The 5,938-nt window shown below is 42.2% G+C and overlaps 1 long non-coding RNA gene across 1 annotated transcript; it reads right to left on the bottom strand.

Annotated features, from left to right (window-relative positions):
* Positions 1–369: 369 nt before the first annotated feature.
* On the bottom strand, positions 370–2,040 carry LOC149467649 (uncharacterized). Its single transcript, XR_016311871.1, has 2 exons — positions 1,936–2,040; positions 370–1,444 (listed from the first exon to the last, which is right to left on the bottom strand). It is a non-coding gene; the product is annotated as an uncharacterized LOC149467649 (long non-coding RNA).
* Between the last annotated feature and the right edge of the window lie 3,898 nt (positions 2,041–5,938).

Below are 5,938 nucleotides of genomic sequence, written 5' to 3'. Positions count from 1 at the left end.
GTGAGCACAGAAAAGACATTTGTGGTTATTTCATTATAACTGTTATGTTATATTTGTCTGACCTACAAGTGCCTCTTTAATGTAAATGTAAGCAAGATGACTGAATGATCAAAAGCAATGTCAAACTGGCCAAAACACTCAATTTCAGTGGGGGTTGAATAATTTTGGTCACAACTGTATGTGCATGCTCAGTGCTGTGGTATAGTGAGTGTGCTCCTGAGACATCTCAGCTGGCCAGCATTTCGTTCATGGATCTACAGAAAACTTTGTCATTAACAAACTTGAATGGTTAATATTTCAATTTCAAAAAGCCTTGACCTACTGGGATAAAAGGTACATGCAAAAGACTTTCATGTCAGTTAATAAAAATGGGTTTTATAGTATTTTTTAATATAACTAAATGGCTTCAATGCATATTTATTTGGAAGGCAATGGTTCCATAGATCCCTAGGTTTCCTCTAGAGGTTGCTAGTGGTTCCTTGAGCAATGAGCAATTTCTGCCTCTTAGAAAGGTATCCACTGACAATTGTGGTCTTTTTAGCTATCTGTAAGGGGAATGTTTTCCAGTGACCACAAATGAAAAGGAGCATTCCTCCCACTGACCATCACACCAATATACTGCAACTTATATATAAAATAATTATTAGCAGGGGCTCGCTAAGACCCAAAAGTTATTTTAAGGGATGAGGAAGGCTACTCTACACTGACCACGCTGCATAGTTTTTGCCCCCATGACCACTCATGTTTTAGGATGAAGTAGGGGGAAGTTTTGTCACCATCACCAAAAGACCTCAATTTTAGTCCATCATGCCCTCTTAATGTGCAGAACAGATCTACAAACTGCATCTCTCTCCTATAGCTGCAGCATTATTAAGACTTTTCCAGCATGACACATTTCGCTCCAGCTTGACAATTGCTATTACATTATCCTCTGTAAACAACTCTCTACTGGCACATCATTCTAATTTTTCTTACTTTTTTTCTATATGTACAAACAGTTACACAAAGGTTTATACACAAAACCGCAGGTAAGATTTCAAAAGTGTCAAAACTTCCCCTGAGGGCATTCATGAGGTTTTTGAAGCGTGGAGATCCTAATCCTGGGGTTATGCTGCCTCTTAGTGGAAATTTGATGAAACACTTTTCCTCAGAAAATCCATTCTGCATATTTCTTTAAAGCAAAACTGGACATCCACAAGCCGTAAACTCCAGTAAGCACCAAAAAAAAAGATTGTTGAGCAGGGGAAAGATTTCAGAACATGTTTAATAGAATCCCAAGAGAAAATCTTCCCCGTAGAAAGTGTTGAAGCCTTTGGAGATGCAGGCATCCAGATTTTGATTGGCTTTTCTATTCCAGAAATCTGGTAGACAATTCTTCTCTGCATTAATCCTTGCAAGTATTTCCTTTTGGATTGTTCTTGAATGTCCAGAAGTTTTCATTTACCTTTCAAAGGAATAAAAAAGAATCAGACAGTCCTCTTTGCTTTTGATTTATGCTTCACCTTCACTGCATATAAGACTGGAGAGCTCCCATGATCATTAACCTTTCCACCAAGCAGAGCAATTAGAAAATTAACAGCGTTGATAAAATTGCACCAAATGTGCTGGAAGTCTCAGGGTGGTGTCTGTACATCCCACTTCTCTCAGTCTCTCCCAGATCTTTCACCTTCTTGTAAAACTGCCGCTTTCTCCATCTTAACAGGCTTTCTCACTTGGGGGGAGGAGAAAACTCATTATATGTCACACTGTCTGTCTGTCAATCGATGGATCAATCAATCTGGCTAATCATCCATACATCCCCTCCCTTCATCCTTTCATCTGCTCCCTTCATCCTTCCTGTTAGCAAAAGTTTACTGTTTTCTGCTTTTATATCTGTCATTGTGTCTCTGTTGTTCCTTCTTCCTGACTTGCACACCTTCCCAATTTATTTTTCACCTTTTAGTCCACTTGCCTGCATCCGGCTCACTTGGTCTTTTAGCAGATCTTGGATCTCCTGCTGCTTACTTTTACACCCTGTCTCTCTGAGTATTTTGCAGTGCTGCCTACTATATAGTGTCAGTGTTGTTCAATGAAGCAGAGACAAAAGGCTCTGACTTTGTATGCTCCATTGACAGTAAAGTGCTGTGACTGGGAGGATGTGAAGTGTGTCTCCATCATCTCTACAGAGACATGCTCACTCTCACTCAGCTGGACCCTGCACTCTTCCCCAGCTTGTGGGCGCATTCTTCTCCCCCACTGCTGCCAGCTCAGCTAGTGTCTGGCACGCAAAGCTAGCAGCTGTGTTCGCCTCTAACCCATGTCTTTCAGCTCCATTGCTCACAGCCTGTCTGACTGGACATGATCTAGGTACTGGTGGGACATCCATTTAAAGCGAAATCTCAAATATTCCAAAAATATCCACAGTAACCGACATGCTACAGCAGCCATACATATTATGGTCCCGTAGCCACATTATAGTAGGGTCGCCCAGGATCTAAAGTTTTATTCTTAAAACTTGATTTAAAAAACTGAAACTATTTTTGTATATATTATTATTATTATTATTGTGGTTTATTTAGGTTTTGTGCTGCCCTAGGCGTCACAAAAATCGGACAACACCCCCCCGCGGAGAGAGCCTGAGATTGATCAACAACACCCCTGCCCCCCCCACCTGAGGGAGCCTTGCACTAACACACATATCCCCCCCCCCTATTGAGAGAGAGAGAAAGACACTCAACTTCACAGCTCCGGACCTCCCTGGGAATGAGAGTCGGGCTCTGCATACACCATCAAGCAGCCCGTAGCCTCTCTCGGATCCCACCTGGTCCCCATGCCGCATGTGTCTCTTCTTCTGTCCTTTCTGGGGGGCAGTGCTGGCCCCCTGAAAAATGCCTCCCTAGGCAAATGCCGTGTGGTAAATACGCCCCTGCTTATATAGCGCCATCAATTTACGCAGCACTTTACATATTATCATTATTATAATACAGGATTTATATAGTGCCAACAGTTTGCTCAGCGCTTTACAATATAACGTGAGACAATACAGCAACAATACAGTTCAATACAAGAGGGTTAGGAGGGCCTGATCCTTGGAGCTTACAATCTAATATATATATATATATATATATATATATATACACATATATACTGTACATTCACATCAGTCCCTAACCCTCAAGGGGCGTACAATCTAAGGTCCCTAACTCACATTCCTACATACACATACTAGGGCCAATTTAGACAGAAGCCAATTAACCTACCAACATGTCTTTGGAGTGTGGGAGGAAACCAGAGTACCCAGAGGAAACACACAATATTACAGTTTACCAATCCCTGTATGTGGTGGATGCATTCTTTTTAGGAGTTATTTCATTTATTCTCAACTGCTGGTCCAGCCAGTAGCACACGTCTTGTCTTAGCCCAGGTTCACACTTGTGCGGGGCTGGAATGCTCACAAAATTGCACGCGTTTCCCACCAACACGCATGATGCTGCTCTTTAGCAAATGTACAGGGGTTCCATTATTTCGTAACAGCACCCATACTCATCAGAAAACGCAGCACATTTTTCACGTGTGTCAAAATCACAAGGTGCTGCTGCACCATGCATCTTGGTGCATCAAGATTTAAAAAAAAAAAAAGAGGCAGGGACTTGTTTTCCCTGTGTTTCCGCAGGTAGAGCAGCCCATTAAAATGAATGGGCTGCCTTCTCGCAGAAAGCAGGTCACACAAGTGTGAACCTATCCTTAGGGTCACTCCACTCTGCTGAAGAACAATGGAGTCACCTTTAGAATGCAGCATTGCCAACCTGTAAAGAGGGTAGAGATTCACTAGCCAATTTAGATGAATTTTTACTAAACAAATTAAAAAAAATAACTAAACCCAAGAACAAAAAAGCAATGTATTACATCTTACTGTTCTGGGATGTGGATCATTTTATTTATTTATTTCTTTATAATATATTTTTTAAATATTTTGTTATAGCAATAGGTTAATTTTGATATGACTTTTTGAGAAACTTGCACTTCAGTATTTTTGGTATTTATTAGACACAGAAATGTGAAGTTTAGTCACTGAAGGGTGATCTCAGTTTAGTGCAATACTCCGTGTTCTGTCACAACTGCTGATTTATGCACTAACATACCTCTGTAGAGTTCGATCTCTCCAGACAGGTATAGCCACTTGCTGATTCCTCAGAATCAGCAGAAAGCTTAAAGGATAAATTCACCTTTTGGAACATGTTACATGCATGGGTGGACTGACCATTTGGAAACTGCGACACTGCCCGAGGGCCCGGGGTCAGTAGGGGGCCCCATGAGATGCCCCTGGTACCTTTTTCATAGGCTTTTCTGAGTTTGGGCAAGGACACAGGGGCCCCATGATCCCCTATTGCTCGGGGGCCCCATAAGTTGTCAGTCCGCCCCTGGTTACATGTTTTACCCATTTTTAGGGTGGAACATGTAACATGTTCCAGCAGCTGCAGCCTCTCCCCCTCACCCAGCTCCCTGTGACAGAGGGTCGGGGTTCCTTTCCCCGTGCCCACTGTCACAATTTGAAACTAACATGGCCGTGTGAGGCACCACCCACACGGCCGCGTCATTCATTCATAGTCCCCAGTGAACAAATGCCTGCAAGTACCATCAACCTTTGTAGCTGATGGCTTGTAGTTCTCAATGTACTGCGGGGGTGCTAGTGAGCACTCTCATGGTCCATTGAGCTTCCTGGACTGCAGCAACTGCTTGCACATATCAGAGGCACAGGTAGACAGTGTACTGACAGTCTGCAGGAGCCCTGATATTGCACTCACAATCTGCTGATCATGGGTGAAATGGTTTACAAAAAAAAATGTAAAAATGCATTTCAGAAAAAAATAATCAAACTTCACTCTTAGAAAAATGACAACATAGGCACCTTTAGAATTGTTTAGTAATGTCAATCTACAAACAGACACTTAGAGATAATTTCAGTCATTTTATTCTTTGCATATCTTATTTTAATTTTTCCCACACTGGCCAGGTCCAGTAGGGGGCAGATGAACCCAGCTCTCTTTACTTCCGGAAACCCTGGGTCTGCCTCCTTCTGACAGGACATTCCCATGATGCAGTTGTGATGCCAGGGTTAAATCATCAGTGCCTCACTCAACTAGGAAGAGGAAAACAATAATTATAAGTAAAAGACAAAAATGTTTTTAATGTAAGATGATTTCATGCAGAGGTGCATGCTGAAGAGATTTTTAGGAAGGGGGGGGGGTCGGATTTCATTGTCTAACAAGGCTGAAGTTAAATAGTTAAATCCAATGCAATTTTACTTCAAGTGGTTGTAAACATACATTTTTTTTTTTTAATTTCAATAGGTTTTTATTAGTTTTAATCAGCATAAAACAGAGGCGACAAAACATGCCCCCACAGGGGCTATCAATTGCACCGATAAGATAAAAAACATAATAATAAAAAAAAACAGTGCTCTAACTCTAACAAGGCAGAAGATACGCCCACGCAGGGGCTATCAATGGCACATAAGTTACAATAACGTTAATGAAATTCTAACTGTAACTAAAGGCAGCTGTCCACTGTCACCCAAAAACTAATAGAAAAGGGGAGAAAGAAAGAGAACACAAAAAAAAAAGGGGGGGCAGGGGTCCAAGAGCACCACCATCAAACGCCAATGCCAAACGCCATTACATCCCCATACTAGCCAGGGGGAGCGTGGGAAAGGCATATTGCAACCACGGTTCCCATATTTTCGAAAATTTGCATTGGGAGTCGTTGCATATACTCGACATCTGTTCATTGAGCATCATATTGGTCATACGATCCCGCACCCCCTGAAAAGGGACAAACGGACTCTTCCAGGCCTGAGCAATTGTTCTGGTGGCCGTCAAAAACAAATAGGACGCCAACTTCTGCTGATGAGCCAAGAGACCCAGTATGGGGCAATGAAGCAAGGTATACCGAGCATCCC

The sequence above is a fragment of the Staurois parvus genome, unplaced genomic scaffold, assembly GCF_062004578.1.
Source record: "Staurois parvus isolate SC_StPar_1 unplaced genomic scaffold, SC_StPar_1.0 ptg000104l, whole genome shotgun sequence".
NCBI classification, from domain to species: domain Eukaryota; kingdom Metazoa; phylum Chordata; class Amphibia; order Anura; family Ranidae; genus Staurois; species Staurois parvus.
Note: the sequence above shows the minus strand (reverse complement) of the source record. Positions and strands in the feature narration are given on the sequence as shown.